The 17,006-nt window shown below is 39.8% G+C and overlaps 1 pseudogene; it reads right to left on the bottom strand.

Moving 5' to 3' along the window:
- Positions 1 to 11,750: 11,750 nt before the first annotated feature.
- LOC141570722 (large ribosomal subunit protein uL15 pseudogene) lies at positions 11,751 to 15,468 on the bottom strand (annotated as a pseudogene).
- Positions 15,469 to 17,006: the final 1,538 nt, after the last annotated feature.

Genomic DNA, 17,006 nt, shown 5'->3' with positions numbered 1-17,006 from the left:
GACAGATCTTCCTCTCCCCAAACCTCTAAGAGGCATTATCCCAGCACTCTGCCTCTGAGTGCAATTATGCCTGAACTACACCCACAGGTTGACTCTATTCTTAAGGATTTCCAATCACAGGTTTTAGTATTAATCCCCTTCCTAATCAGAATGCTCTCATTTAAATTATAAAGTTCTCTAGTCACATATAATATAAAGTGCTTCGAGTACAGATGAGGAAGGCATATGTTGAAAACCTGTTGTGATCCAGGCATCTCACAACAGTCATGTGAGGACGACTATTATATCCATTTTATATATGAGAAGGTGGAGCTTCAGAGAATAAATAACTTACTCCAGGCACAGTTGCAATTTCAGGGGTTTTCCCCCTTAGAATACTCTAACCCTGGAAATTAACTCTGACCAAGCACTGCAAACGCCCGGACTTCTTCTAAAACATACTGTGATGACCCATATTATGGGTCATCAGTTGGGTGGGTCCCCACTAGCATCTTCTAATGAAAGAATAGAATAGAAGAGTGCCTTACATGTTGTACAGTTTGCAGAAATTTTTTTTTAATTGTGTCTGTGTGTACAGGTTTACATTGTGAGTAAATCGCATTTTATGATTAAAAAGTTTAAAGCTACAGTTCCATGACTTTGCTGATCAATAACCAATAACCAATCAATCCCTTTTTTTCACCTCATGAGTCCAAGGGTTTGAGTGCCTTTTGGTTTCCACAACTAACCGCCCTCAGGGAACTTTCATCGTTCAAATATAAATTGTTCCTTAGGGAGTGATTGATTTGGCTTTTATCTGCAAGAGCCAGTTGTTCTACAACCACATATTTCCCAAATTCAGTTCTGGGCTCTGCTAACATACGTTCTCTGACCCAGCGCTCCAAAATCAGTTCCCGTTTGGGTGCATTTGAATATGGGCTCCACGACCGGGTTAAACTTCTTTTAGACAGTCATGTCTGGCAGATGCTTGCCAAAAGAAGAAATAAGTGCACACTGGCACGTAGCTCTGGAAACAGAAGCAAGGGGAGGAATTCCTTGTTAGCACTGCCATCTGGTGGCCATCGTGGGGCCAGCACCCCAGTACCTTGAACTTAAAGGAAACCATCGACCTGGGAACCAGGCACCAATCCTGACTGCAGACGCATTGATTCCTCAGGTCCCCACACCCCTCCTGGGTCACCTCCCTTCTCCTGGTATCTGGATAAGTAAGGCGGAGGGAAAGGACAGGAACTTAGAGTCCAACATAGCCAGGGTCCATCACTTATCACGTGATCCTGAGTAAACTTATAAACTCTGTAAGGCTCAGCTGCAAAGCCAGGAGAAGAGAACAATGACCTACTGTGACCACGGGGGTATCTTATTTTATTTGGCCCTCAAAACAACTTCTTTAATGGTAAGTTCCAGATAGTTATCAACCATTCAAAAAATAATGGTTCTCAATTGATGGTTGCCAGGTGAAAAAGGTAAAGGAATTAAGAAGTACAAATTGGCAGTTATAAAATAGTCACGGGGACATAAAGTACAGCATAGGGAATATAGTCAATAATATGGTAATAACTACATATGGTGTCAGGTGGGTATTAGACTTATCAGGGTGATCACATTAAGTTATAGAAATGTCTAATTACTATGTTGTACATCTGAAGTTATATAAACATCTAATCACTGTGTTGTACATGAGAACCTAAAATAATAATTGAAAGAAATTTTAAATAAAATAAAATTTAAATATATACATATATTTAAATATATATATATATTTATATATATATTTATAAATATATATATTTATATATATATATAATCGGGGGTGACAAAAAAATGTATACAAGTGGACACTTCGGTCAATGTTTCTCAAGCAGTAGTTTGCAGTAATCAGAAGTGTCTGGACGCTGATGGTAACCACTTTGAACACCTCTTGTAACTGCAGAAGTCAAATGTGACTTGTATTCATCTTTTCTTATTGGGTATATTGAGTATTACAATTTTAATAGTTTTTTCCTTTCTTAAAATGTGTATACTTTTTTTGGCACCATATATTATATATATATATATATAGTCTCTTTCCCCCTACCATCATGTTATGTAAGGCACTCACTAGTTGTCCTTCAAAGTCTAGAGTCTTCCTTCCTTCCCAAGATTGCTTGCATGGCTTACTCGATTAAAATATAATAAGATTTATTATTTAAATATGAGCTTACTATGTGCCAGGAGATTTCTAATAGAAATCTAAGAGTATTCTAAGAGGTTTACATGGTTAAAGCCAGCTCTCTGAAATAGCGACTCTTATGATCACCCATTTTACTGAAAACGGGAAAATGAGGTACAGTGAGTTTAAGTAGGTTGCCCAAGGCCACACAAGCCATGGTACTAAAATTTTAAACTCAACAATGTAGCTCTAGCTGACACACTTTTAACTTTAGCGCTATATTTGGCTCTTTGCCTCTCATTATAATAATAACTAACACTTATTGAGTTCTTATTAAGAAATGAGCTCTTTATATACATTGTCTCATCTAATATTTATTAAAACCCTATAAGATACTCATTGTCATTATCCCCATTCCACAGATGAGAAAACTGAGGTTAAATAACTTGCCTGAGGTCACCAAACTAACAAATGGAGAAGTTGGAACTCCAACTCAGATAGTTTAATTCTAGGATCTGTGGTCCTAACCACTCTTCTCCTTTAGACTTTAGTGTCAGCCTCCCAAACGAGCCTGTGATCTGTGCTCTCAAAGGCAGAACAGTGTGCCTGCAGAAAGCTCCCCTCATCAAGTGGTGGATGATAGGCGCCGTGATCACAGAGAAGTGGGTGAGGGAGACCCGTCCAGCCCTGTGACTGTACAGCTGGTGCAACCACAAGGAGAGAGACACAGAGAAAGCCCAGGTGACTCTCAAGGGATTTCCTGTCCAGTATCTCAAGGCAGGTGACAGCAGAACTGACACGAATTAAATTCCCAATTCAATGGCACCATCTCTAACTTGGGTTCTTGTCATTTCCTTTCTTTAAAGTCTCCTGCTTTCTCATGGCCCCAGGATAAAGTCCAAACTCCTGAAAAGAGTCTCAGGACCCTTCATTATCAGACCTCTGCTTCCCTCTCCAGACTGATTTCTCAGTCCTCTCTCAGGTCAGAATTGAGGTGGCCGGCAAACTGAATTTCTTGTGTTACCCCAATGGCACTGTGCTCTTTTAATGCTAGGTTACGCATACTGCTTAGAACCTTCACCTCCCTACCCCTCGTCCCACCTCAAACTTCTCTGCCCACCTTCTTGCTGACTCCAATTCTGACCTCAAGGTAGGCAGCATGTCCTTCAGGAAGACTTTCTGGCCCCCTCCTTTGTTTTCCTTGCTCCTGGGTTACTGATATCATGGCAGAATGTGCCTTGTCCCCCCTCCAAACTATATGCTTCTTGAGGAGGGCAAAAAAGGGTTTCTCTTTCACCATCATAGCCCAGTGTCTGGCACTGAGTAAAAAATAAAAATTAAAAAAATTAAAAAAAAAAAAAAATATATATATATATATATATAAAATTTTATATATAATTTTATTATACCATACCATATTATTTATATTATATATTATGTTATATTATGTTATGTTATATTATATTATTATATATACATATAAATGATGTATTCCAAATGGCCAGAGTTACCATCTATTTGAGTACTATTTCCTTCCCCTTTCAGTGTCTCTCAGTGGGGGTGTTATTATCATTTTAGGGGAGACAATTCATGAGGTAGGACTGCCCTGAGAACTACAGGCGTTGGGCATCCCTGACCCTGGATACCAAATGCTAGTCATTTCCCATCCCTCTACCTTCCCCAACACCCCTCCCCATTTCCCACCTTCTCATCCCTGTTTCTGTGGCAACCAAAAATATCCTAATACATTTCTAAATGTGCCCTGGGAAGTACCTTCCCTGGCTCAAGAACCAGTGTTGCTGAAAGGTGGTTTTGCTCTAGATGGACTGTCCTTTCCCCGAATCAGGCATTCACGATGTTTACCAAATTGTGATAGTCCAACTAGAAGATCTTTGTTTGTCAGTTACCTGCTCCCAGCCTGGCACTGTTCTGCCTGTTTTAAAAGATACATTGTCTTATGCAAGACCCTATTTCCACTGATGAAATCACAGAAACCAAACTCTCTTAATTTTGTACTTTCTTTTGGGTCTTTCAGTAGTACAGTTGATACAGTATATGCATATAATTTAAATAAACATATTTAACACAAGAACAATTCGACAACTTTTTAAAAATTGAGTACTTCACAACCACATTTAATATGAGACCCTCCTATGGTGTTATGCAAAATAAAATCCTCAGGTACTGTTCCTTTTGTTAATAAGCTGTATTATTTTCCCATTACTGCTGCAACAAGTTACCACAAACTTAGTGACTTAAGACAACAAAAATTTATTATTTTACTGTCTTTATTCTCTTATAGTTCTGGGGATCAGAAGTCTAAAACCAAGGTATTAACCAGGCTCCCTTCCTTCTGGGGGGTTTTGGAGAGAATCCATTTCTCTTGCCTTTTTCAGTTTCTAGATTCTCTCCAAAAGCCCCCAGAAGGAAGGGAGCCTGGCCAACAACACCTTGGTTTTAGACTTCTACGTTCCTTGACTGATGGCCCCTTCCCTGCATCACTCCAACCTCTTGCTTCCATTGTCACGTCTCCTGCTATGCACACAATTCCTCTGCTTCCCTCTCATAAGAACCCTTGTGATTACGTTGGATCAACCAGGTAATCTAGTGGCATCATTTCCCCATCTCAAGATCTTTACAGTATCCCCTTTACATGTCAGGTAACATAGTCACAGATTCCAGGGATTGGACATGGACATTGTTGGGTGACCATGATTAGGTGACCAGCCTACCACATAAGCCTACGCAAGGTTTCCTCCCACAAGGGGTTTTCCAATTTAGGCTCTGCTTCTCTAACAGGATGGCAGTTGAAGCTCAATGAGGCCCATGCTCCATATCCATGAAGTGAATCTTTACTCTCTATAGGAAAGCAGCAAGGCGTGGTGCTTTAGAATCAAAGGACAGGGCTTCTTAGCTCAGCTCTTGTCACTGTTTATCAGCTGGGTCACTAACTCACGGCACCTCACTAAACCTCAATATCCTTGTCTGTGAAATAGAAACACCATTTGCTCTCAGGGTTGAAGAGCAGCTCTGGAAAGTGCCTGGTACATAGTAGGATCTCCAGAAGACCCTCTTGGATGACAGTGAACTTGAGCTGCCCAGCAAAACATTGTCCTGATGAGTCTGCCCATGATAGGGATGAAGGGTGAGAAGAGGAGGAGGAGTTCAGAGAGAAGAAAATGTTGGTCACGTTACCAGGGCAAGAATGAGGTAGTCTTCTTCTGTTTCTAACTGACCTACTTTGTGAAGCAGTGACAATCTCTTTCTGCTTTCTCGTTATCCACTGTTAACATCAAATATACTTGTAGCGGTAGATATCAGGTCTATGTCAGGAGCAAATGACTAGCTTGAAGCAATGCCTCGTGTGCTTTGAAGATGGTGCTGGAAATTAGGAGGCTTGAAAGTTATGTTGAATATTCAACATTGCTGATACCCAGTTGAAATGGGAAAGCAAAAATCTCTAATTGATTGGTGGTCTCAGTTTCCTTCTCTGCAAATGAGAATTTTTTTTTTTTTAATGCCTCTCATTCTAACTGCGTAGAACACAGAGGAACCTCAGATAATTTTATTAATGACTGTGCCATTCATCTTTTCTATTTTGCAGGGTAATTATTGCTTAAGGTAGGACTCATGTCTGGACAAGAAAAGGTTAAGCACGGGACTCTGTTATGAAAAAAGACTTGTGAAACTCTACTATTGTTTCTTTTATACTCATAGGCACTGATCACTTTCCTCAAAGATGAGACACTTTGCTTAAACCAATTAGCTTTGACAATACATGTAGAAGCAGAACATTAAATGGTAAACGTGTTCATTTTCTTCTTCCCTGCCACACATATTGGATAATAGAGACAAGAAAAGTGGGTGGAAGATGATTCCAAGTAATTTCAGGGCATTATTGCAAAGTGAGGCTGGTGAGATTTTTGTCTTTTTGACAAATTGAAAGAAGCCAGCAGAACAAATCTTGTTTCGGGAATGACTTTTCACTTAGCTGTCCTTTAAGTGGAGACGTATTACCCCTAGAAAGAAAAAAATCAAAGTTCTTCAACCGCTGAAGGTAAAATGACAAATTTGGCTCCCAGCAATACATTTTTGACAGCTACCAGAGTTCTGGGGAAAGAAAATAAGAAAATTAAATATGACAGGAGTGAAAAGGAGAAAAAGAGAAGAAATTTTTTTCCAGTTAGTATCTCAGTGCCTTTGAAAGGATTTTAGGGCAATTCAATAACAGACCGTTTAGGTATCTTCCCCATTTTATGCGATAGATGTGAATGTTATTTTAGTGGAGCTACCACCCTCTAGACAACAGGTGGCGTCTGCATATGTAGTCTATGGATTGATTGCATGATGATTTGCTCAAGACAACTTGAGAACAAATGTGAGCAACAACCTGCCTGGAAATGAATTGTACAGCTTTCCTCATTTCTGTACTCAAGAAGACACGTCTGTGGAATTCTTGCAAAAGCCTGTTCTCCAGTCACGCTTCGGGCTGGGGAGCTTGTTTGCTCCAAGTTTGAAGAGCTGTGCTATCTAATATGGTAGCGGTTATTTAAAATAATTTCAGTTAGTTATTTAAGTCAATTATTTAAATTAATTAGTTGATGTTATTTATATTTAAAATGAAATTTAAAATTCAGTTGCACTGGCCACATTCCAAGTACTAAAAGCCACATGTGGCTAGTCACCCACATAGTTGGATGACACATATATAGGACATGGCCATCAGGGCAGACAGTCTTATTCATTGAGTTGTCTCTGAGTTTAGGACACTGTAGGTTGATAGTGAACAGTGGGAGCTGGGGGGGCGGGGCGTGCAAGAGGAATACAGTTGGAATGCAGTGGACTTCTATGAGCAATCCGAGGAGAATTCAAGTCAAGAAATGATTGCTGTTTGCCTACTCTGTGAGCACCAAACCTGAGAGAAACAAAGATAAATAATGAGATGTGGTTTCTGTCCTCAGGAAATCCAGAGGAGGACAAAAGAAACAAATCCATATTACAAAACCACTTCAGTACAAGTTATAGCACCAAAAGGGACATATCATGAGAGCTGTGGGGCACTCAGGGAGTTATTAATGGAAATTAAAGATGAGAATATTTAAGTGGAAGGATAGGTGGGAAAAAAAGGAAACCACTGGGTAGGAAAGGACCCCAGAAGGGAGATAATGGGGATTAGAGAGAAAAGTCAGAGTGGAATTGCTAACAAATACAAGCCCAGTATGGAGCCAGGCTAGCAGAGGGTGTAAATTCCCAACATCACCAAACACCCTTTTTATTAGTCTCTCACGACAATGTTTTGAAAGATGTTTGCCATTATTACCTGAAATGATAGAACAGGCATGCGCTTTGGAGTCAAAAAGTCTTGGGTTTGAATCCTATCTCTACTATTTACCAGCTGTTGTGACTTTAGGTAACTTACTTATCCTCTCTGATCCTCTGTTTTATTCCTCATCTACAGAAGGGGGGGTGGAGGGGGAGAGGGTTATAACAGCTATTTCTAAGTATTGTCTAAATGAAATAGTGTTTGTGAAAGTGCTTAACAGAGTGTCTGGCACATAGTAACTACTCAGCAGGGGTTATTTTCCCTTATCTTTCCTGCAGGCAGTGGCTTTGGGGACAGACTGCTTGGTTCAACTCCTGACTCTGCCTCTTACTGGCTGTGTGATACAAGTCGCATTGCATTCCAAGAGAGGCTTTCCCAAATGACAGGTGAGTGTGGACATATTTCAGCTTAAGCCTGAGCATACCACTTTTGCAGGAGAAGTGAGACTATTAACAAAACCACTTGTAGGGCTCCCTTCACACTTATGTTAAGGATAAACACTTGCCAGTTAATCTCACAGTAACAACTTGAGAACAGTGGTAGCCAATATTGAAGGAGGGTAAAAAGAGTTAAGTAGGGTTCTGTTTTATTTACACTCGTGTGGTCAGCTCTGTTTTCATCTACATCAATAGTGACACCTCATAACATTTCCTATGGGTTTACATTTTATAACTTAATCATATGCATGTTGGGTGTATGGTGTTATCTCTTCTACAACAGATCATCTGCTTCCTTTTCATTTGTCTTATCTCCCAAGACAAGGCGTAAATTTCTTAAAAGCAGGAGCTGTGTATGTCTTCTTTATATCCCACATGGTACCTAGCACAGCGCTGCATTTGTTGTAGAAGAAAGGGAGGGAGGAAGGAAAGAAAAGAGAGGAGATTGTGTTAGTGTTAGAAATCTGAAATAAACATATATTTGACAATAAAATGGCCATACTCACACGGTTCATGACACAATATTTGGTGTCTGATCATGATATCCTGACATCAAGGAAGGCTCTGGTCCTTCTCCATGTCAATTTCAAATAATCAAAACTCTACCCAGAGAGGCAGCAGGTTAACTCAGTTGGTTAGAGCGCGGTGCTCTTAACAACAAGGTTGCCGGTTCGATCCCTACATGGGCCACTGTGAGCTGCGCCCTCCACAACTAGGTTGAAAACAACTATTTGACTTGGAGCTGATCGGTCTTGGAAAAACACACTTAAATAATTTTTTTTTTTAAAAGTTAAAAAAAAATCTCTACCCAGAAATATGCTAGAAAAACCCTTTCAGATTCTGCAGCCATTATTTGATCTAAATTATTTAAAACAGATATAGTAAATTATTTTGCTTACATTTTATGTTTTTTAAAAATAGTACATGAATTCATTCCCTTATAAGAGATTTGAATGACAGGATAATAGGGAAAGAAACAGAGTAAACCATACACGTTGCCTTTGCCTCCTTATCTCACTCCCCACCCCACTGACAAGCATGATTAACTATGTGTGTTTCTCTGAAGCAATTTATATATTATTCCTATACCATGTTTTGGGTTGCTAAATTCCTTCTAGATCAAAGATTTCATGATTTTGTAATTAAGAAGGGGCCACTAGACATATTGATTCATCTAATAAATATTCACTGGGGATCTACCCTGGGTGGTTAGGGGACTACATACAGTGGTAGATTAAACATCCGGTGTTGCCTTCTCTCACTTTTGACATGGAGATTCCTAGAACAAGCCTTTGAAAGGGCATGTGGGAGGGGGTGTTGGGATAGAAGCTGGATGGCAGGAAGTTTGGGAGTGAATGGGAAAGAGAACTGAAAACCATACGGTTGTGGGTTTGTGAAATTCTGCTATGAAAAAAAGGCTTGTGATGAGATAGTAGCTTATGGAAATAGCAGGGCCAAGCAAAGATTTGCTTCAACATGAGCCTGTAAATTCATGTAAGAAATATTTGTGGAACACCTACCATAGCCAGGCACAGGGCTTACATTACACAGGAGTATGTGTCACTTATGTTCATTCAACAAATGTGCAATGAGCTCCTCCACGCTGGGCTGGACACCTTGGAGTGTATAAGTATGTGTAGAATAACCACTGCCCATTGGTGAGCACCACTGCCATGAAGGGAAAATCAAGCCTAGTTATGAGAAGAGTCAATTAAAGGGACAAGTTCCAGGGAGATGTGGGGAAGGTGACTTACATGCCCGGATGGAAAGGTTTGTTTTGGACCAGTGGTAGGATGTCCTTTCTTCTCATTGGAGGGAATGGCCAGTTAGTACAAATTTTCTATAAAGTAATTGGGGAAAATATATCAAAAGCCTTAAAAAATATCCATATACTTTGACCCAGTAATTCTAGAAATCTTCTCTAAGGAAATGACCAATACCTGGTCAAAGATGAGAAGTATATAGCTGTGGTTATAGAATATGGACTCTAGGTTCAAATCTTGGCCATTCTACTTACCAATTACATTATCTTGGGCAAATTCCTTAACTTGACTTTCATCAATTTAAAATACGGATAATAGTATTTATCTATAATATTATCGTGAGGCTTAAATGAACTAATAGGTAAAACATTTGATACTTGGTAAGCACAGAATGCTAAAGATTTATCATTAAAGCAAAAGAAAATTGAGATAGCAAAAATCTCTAGCAATAATATATGGTTTACATAAGTGGAGGACAGCCATACAACGTATGGCAGAAACTTTGCTAGTTGACTCTCAATGTCTGTCTTCTCCTTCTAAAGTAGTAGGAACACAGGTTTTTCGCTGGGCACATAATCACCTAGAATAAATACTACATTTCCCATCTTTCTTTGCAGCTAGTTATAGCCGTGTGACTGGGACTGGTTAACGGAATGTGAGCAGAGTGATAGGCATACTTTCTGCATTGTGTCCTTAAAGATTAGGTGTGTGCCTTCCCCACCTTCTTTTCCCCCTTTCTGATTTTCACATAAACATGGTGATGAAATATCTTGGATCATGGGCCACACCTGGGGATGTCAGAGCCATACACTAAAGGAGGCTGAGCCTCTGACAACTCCATAGGGCAGAGTCACCCCACTGGCTCAGACTGCCACGACAGAGAAACAAACTTCTACCTTGTTTAAGCCACTATTATTTTGTGTCTCTTTCACAACAGCCAAACCTTTTTCCTATTAGCACAGGAAATGTAGCAACTATTTTAAATGATGCTTTAAGAAGCAGCTTGAATGTCATGAAAAATGTTTATGGTATGTTAGGTGAAAAAAACCCTGAATACTAAATTGTATGTATAATATGATCTCGGCAGCTTTTTAAAAAATTAATGGTTAAAAAAAAAGCACTGGAATACACTATGCCAAAAAGAAATATGTTTGAATATTTTCCTTCTGCTCATCTATACTTTTCCAACTTTTCTACAGTATGCTTCCAATATGTTGATAATCAAGAGAAGATAAAATATAAAATTTCTAGCCACCTAGATTTTAAGACAAAGCTGTCCCAGCTGCCAGGAATTCCCCTTCCTCTTCTGCACTCATATGTCATTTCGTTACTGCCCTGTTAGACTGTACGGAAGCACCGTGTCTTGTATAACTCTATGTCACACAGAATTTCACCTCTGGTAGAGACTAAATAAGTATTTGATGGATAAATCATCACAGTTAGAAAGGCAGAGATATTTATAAACACAGGTAACTTAGGGCAATAACTTGGCAGCTTTATTTGTACACTATACCTTACTACAAGCAAATTAATTACAATCTATTGTATCCAGTTTATTTCCAATATTAAACTTAAGAACAATACAAAGTTTATTGTAGCTACACTTGAGTCTTACACATATTTTTTTTCTTAATATTCACCACTACCCTATTAAATATGTATGTATTATCCCTATTTTATAAGTTTCAAAACTGAGGCTCAGAGAGGTTATTGGCCCCAGGTCACAGAGTTAACAAGTGATAGGCCTGAGGTCGTAACCTGAGGTTGTAACCTTTCTGCCTTCACCACATTATCCTACCTAACACCTTTTTATCCAAACATTTATTTTAGTGTATGCTTTTCACATTTTAACCTCATAATAGCAGTAGTAACAAATAACACTTATGCAATGTGTAGTAAATGCTAAACAATGTCCTAAATATTTTATATTATTTATTATATATTATATTGTATATAGATATATTACATATATTTATATTATATATACATATATACTATTTTAATCCTCACAGTAATCTACATAAATATTTTTAGTGTACAAATAATGTATTTCTTTTTTATTAACTAGTTTTTAATTGAAAAAGGAATACATGCCCCAGTCATGAAAAAAATGAGACAAATTCCAATTAATAGATATTCCATCAATTAGAAGCCACTACTGAGCATAGGCCTCAAAACTGTCAAAGTCATCAAAAACAAGGAAAGTCTGAGAAAATGTCATAGCCAAGAGAAGCCTAAGGAGACATGACAACGAAATGTCATATGGTATCGTGGATGGGATCTTAGAACAGAAAAAATACATTAGGTAAAAATTAAGGAAAATTCAAAGAAAGTGTGAACTTCAGTTAATAATAACGTGTCAGTACAGGTTCATTGTGACAAATTATGACAAATGTACCATGCTAATGTATGATGCTAACAAAAGGGTAAATTAGGTATAGGTATATGGGAACTTTATCTTTGCAATGTTTCTGTAAGCCTAAAACTCTTCTAAAATTAAAAGTTTATTTTCCTACGAAAAAGGAATAACATATATTTGAAAAAAATTCAAACAGAATGAGAGTGTGTAAAATGAAAAGTAAGTCTGCCTTTTTAGACTCTTACTGTCTTGGTTCTCCTTCCCAAAGGCAACATGGCTGCCGATTTCTTGTGTCTCCTTCTCTACAAGCACATGTAGGTACTGACGTATTTTCCAGTAGAGAGACCTATATTCATGACTTAAGAATCTAACTCACTAGGTTCAGGTTAGGTAAGTGCATTTGCTTCCTATGACTGCTGTAACAAATTACCACAGAATTGGTGGCTTAAAACAACAAAATTCTCTCACAGTCCTGGAGTCCAGGAGTCTCAAATCAGTATCATTGGGCCAAAATCAAGGTGTCAGCAGGACTGTGATCCCTCCAGAAGCTCGAGGGCATATTCCCTTCCTTGTCTCCTTCAGTGTCTGGTAGCTGCCAGAATTCATTGGTTTGTGGCCATGTCCCTTCAATCTCCACCTCCATGGTGACATTGCCTTCTCTTCTGTGTATGTCAAATCTGTCTGTTTCCCTCTTAAAAGGATTTCACTGTGATTGTGTAGTGCCCACTGGACAATCCAGGATAATCCCTCCATCTCAAGGTCCTTAACTCAATCATACCTGCAAAGACACCTTTTCAAAATAAAGAAACATTCACAGGTTCCAGGGATTAGGATCTGATATCTTTGGGGGCCATTGAAGCTTTCATTTACAAGTTAATGACAATAACCAAAACTAAACTGCTGTTTAGACCTTACTCATGTTAATAAAACTAACAAAGGCTAATATTCTGATGAATCTCTAACATCCCTCATAAATTCTCCTCTAAACCACTTAATTATGTTCCCTTGACGGTCATCTTAAAAGATATGGCATGGTCTCAGGTAATATGCAGCTGGTAATTTAAATTCAGTACCTCAAGATGTTGTTTTTAAATTTCCATTTTCCCCTTTCGCTAGGGTAACTTAACTCCCAGTGCTAGCAATCCCTTCCGTCCTATTGCATCAGTTTTCAACTGTGGTTGTTCCAGACTCATTGTCAGAGCAACATGATGAAAGACCTTGGGCATCTGATGCAAGAGTGTGCTCCCTTGGTGCCCTCGTGCCCCAACAAGCTGGGCCTGTGCCCTTGTGTGAGAACGGGACTGCCTGACTGGGGAACATTTGCCAGTCCCCAGAGCCGCATATTCTGATTTTGAAAGCAACCTGTACAGCTTTACCTGTAAAGCAGAAGAACTCTGAAGAACTCTGCACACAGGTAGATTCACTAGGACAGTGAGGAAGGTAGGAAAGTGCTGTACACTCCAGGAGGAAAAATCAAAAACAAAAACCCCAGTCTTCCCTGATCTGCCATCCCCTCCTGATGCATTTGCTCCAAAAGGTCAGTCCTTCCGGAGACAGACTGAAACATCTTGCCTGCAGAGTATACAGGAACTTGGTACTTTTGTTCTCTCATACAATTAAGCATTGTAAATGATGCTTATTCATTTGCAATGAATATTCAGCCTATCAAAAGAAGTTGAGTTCAAAATTTAGCACTTTCCTACATCTGTAGGCTCTTATCTTCGTTCAATCTCACCAGTTTTGTTTTACTGCAGGGAAGGAAGCAGTTAAATTTCAATATAAAACAACAGCTCCCAGTACTTTCATTTACCACCAGTAATTACTGCTCAAGGAAAGGATTAAAAATGTATATAAAGCATAACTCCAATTCCCCAGAGTTCTCCTGCTAATTCCTTTCTATAGAAGGCATCATGTTTACTGATATATTTTAAACCAAGCATGAAAAAGTCAAGAATACCAATAACTTTGTTATTTGGACTGCTGACAAAAGACATAATGGAGCTATTAAACACCATGTATGACTGGGCTTATTACACAAACATGCCCATCCTCCTGAAGGGCTGGTGGGAGGAATGAGTGAGGTAATGTATTGAGGGTGCTTTGCACAGCGCCTGGCAAGTGGTAAAGGCTTGACAGATAGCAGCCATCGCTATTATTAGCACAACAGTGGGGCCCACATGGAAACTCCACCCAGTATAAGGCACAAGGAGGCGAAGTGAGGAGGAACGCACAGTAACAGGTGGGGAGGGAGAGAAAGAGGAGAGAGAAAGAGAATCAGACAAGTTTTACAAGTATTCCTCAGGCTAATGTCTACCCTAGATGCACAATCCAAAGTGACCTTTCTTATCTGATTGTCAGAAGTTGCCAATTGGAAATAAATTTACATACTTTTTTTTTTTTTTTTTTTTTTTTGAGAAAAACACTTGAGCTTTAATGAACTTCCTTCCAGGTGGCTTCAAGCTACCAGGATACAGGCTTCTCCAATGCTCTTAATCTTCTCCTCAGCTCTTCTGCTGAAGCATTTGGCCTTCAGATGACAGGCTGCTTTGGGAGCTTTCCTTTCCCCCAGAACTTTGTAGTAAGTAGCTTGATCGCACAACGTCAATGATCGGGGCAGCTCCAGTGTTGTTTCTGGCAGCATTTACCAGTGTCTGCTCACTGACCAAGGTCCACAGTTTATCAAGGTTGACAGCTGGGCAAAAGCTCTGGTTCCTCCTTAAGTGGTAATGCCTCATACCAACTTTCCCAAAGTAACCTGGGTGATATTTGTCAAAGTTGATCCTGTGGTGATGCATGCCGCCAGCATTACGTCAGCCTCCTGGGTGCTTCCAGTGCTTGTCGATGTGGCCGTGGCTGTGGCTCATGTGGCCCTGAAGTTTCCAGATCTTCCTCAGTCTGGATGGCATGTCGACAGCCGAGACGAAAGAAAGAGACTAAAGTTGCATACTTTTTATTTATGTCAGGAAACATTTTCCAACTTTGGGAATTCATTTATATTTCATTTCTTTTTACTTATTTTACAAAAATGGAAGTGCCAGGTGATAATTTTTTCCACCGACTCAGTTCTGAGGTTAAATCCTGGTGTGTTATAGTTTCGAGGACCATTTACCTATCTGGACTATCTGGAAAATGTGCCTAATAGGGTAAAGCTCCTGTCTTCTCGCCCAGGCAGCCAAGACCTCCCTCGATCAATAAAGTGCAATAGGTGAAATTTGCTCCGTCGCCCCTGCCCTATTCATGTACTGGAGCAAAATGAACAGCTAACGTCCAACATCAATGGGGAAAGGGACATCAATGTTACTTTTCTATATATTTGTGTCCTCTATTAGTCCATGGGGGATTTGAAGAGTTTTTCAACAAAAACACATGCAATAATATGATGACATAATATAAATTAGAGCTAAGAATCAGTAGCAGAGATCATATAAATAAAAATAGAAAGTCAGGACTGGGAAAAGCCCATGACAAAGCTTATAAGGGCCTATAATTAGCTAGGGAAAGAAGTTTCCAGGCAGCCAGAGAGCAACCTAGGAGCCAGGGCCCATGAGGCCAACCTCAGGCCAGTGAGGAAGGAACAGCAGGAGCCACTGGAATCACAAGGAGGACGGGGGTGGGGGGACAAGAGCACCCAAAAGGGCAAAGCTGAAAGACCTGTGAATCTGGACTGGGGTCAGCCAGTGAGCCAGAGATTCCCACTTTTGTTCCCATGATTGCAACCTAACTCCATCCCCACCCCCACTGAGTGTGGCCCTGGGGAAGCATAGATTACTCATTTCCAGTCAAGGACCCCGTGTGTAGATAGTCCCAGATGCTGGTTAGGGACAAATGCCTTTGAAATCAGATGAGTAAGTGGTTAAGTGAGCATCTGCAGGGACCTGTGGACCAAGCCAGAAATTTCCTCAAGATGCAAGATCTACTCTAGCATGACAACAAATAAGTGCTTAGGCTGTGGCATTCTATACCACGGATCACAGCTCTGATATTCTTGGCATGGACTGTGCTTAAAGCAGTGTTACCGATCATTTAGCAAGGTTAAAAAAAGAACCTCAGAAATACCTTCATGAGCAACAGCTTCCCAGTGAGCCTGCCTGGCTGAATTAGGGGCACAACATGCCCCTAGAGGAACTAGTTGAATGAGCCTCCAGCAGCAGTTACTCGATGTGAAGCAATCAATTTTGGAGGACATCTGCCAAAACAATAATTTTCATTTTGGAATGGTTAACACCGAATAGCTCTAAAAAGAGAAAGGCAATGAGTTAGCAGGATCTCCTGTATGTGGTAGGGCCCTCTTGGTTCCTAACAACCATATCAGCATGGTGGAAGGTTTGCATGTTTCTAGTCTCTTGTTATCTATAGCCAGGCATCCAGGTGACTGCAAATTATACATCCTTGAAGTATAATTTTACAAGTAGGTGAAAAGTGGCGAGACTAAACAATCTCAAATTGTTATCTGATTTCTTAGCAATCTGTTCTAGCTAACACTCCTTCTTATGGAAGTATGAATATACAGTGCACCAGGCTTTCTATCAGTCTGAATTAATAGCGTAATAATTTCTAAGTGCCTTGGCCCCTCCAAGTGCCTCTTCTGATTCAAAAAGTGTAGTGAAGCAATCTTCCCCAGAGCCCTTGTCCCTTATTTCCTTACAACAAACAGAATAATGGCCCGCAAAAGATGTCCACATCCTAACTCCCAGAACCTGTGACTATGTTAGGTTACATAGCAAGGAGGAATTAAGGTTGAAGGTGGAATTAAATTGCCAATCAACTGACCTTGAGATCAGAAGATTAACCTGCATTATCTTAGGGACAAAGTGTAATCATAGGGTCCTTAAAAGTGAAAGAGGGAAGCAGAAGAGTCAAAACCATGAAGATGGCGTCATAAGAAACTGGAAAAGGCAAGAAAGCAGATTCTCCCCTAGAGCCTCCAGAAAGAAACCCAGCCCTGACGACACCTTGATTTTAGCCCAGTGAGACC

This window comes from Rhinolophus sinicus, linkage group LG03 (assembly GCF_036562045.2).
Source record: "Rhinolophus sinicus isolate RSC01 linkage group LG03, ASM3656204v1, whole genome shotgun sequence".
In the NCBI taxonomy this organism is placed as follows: domain Eukaryota; kingdom Metazoa; phylum Chordata; class Mammalia; order Chiroptera; family Rhinolophidae; genus Rhinolophus; species Rhinolophus sinicus.
Note: the sequence above shows the minus strand (reverse complement) of the source record. Positions and strands in the feature narration are given on the sequence as shown.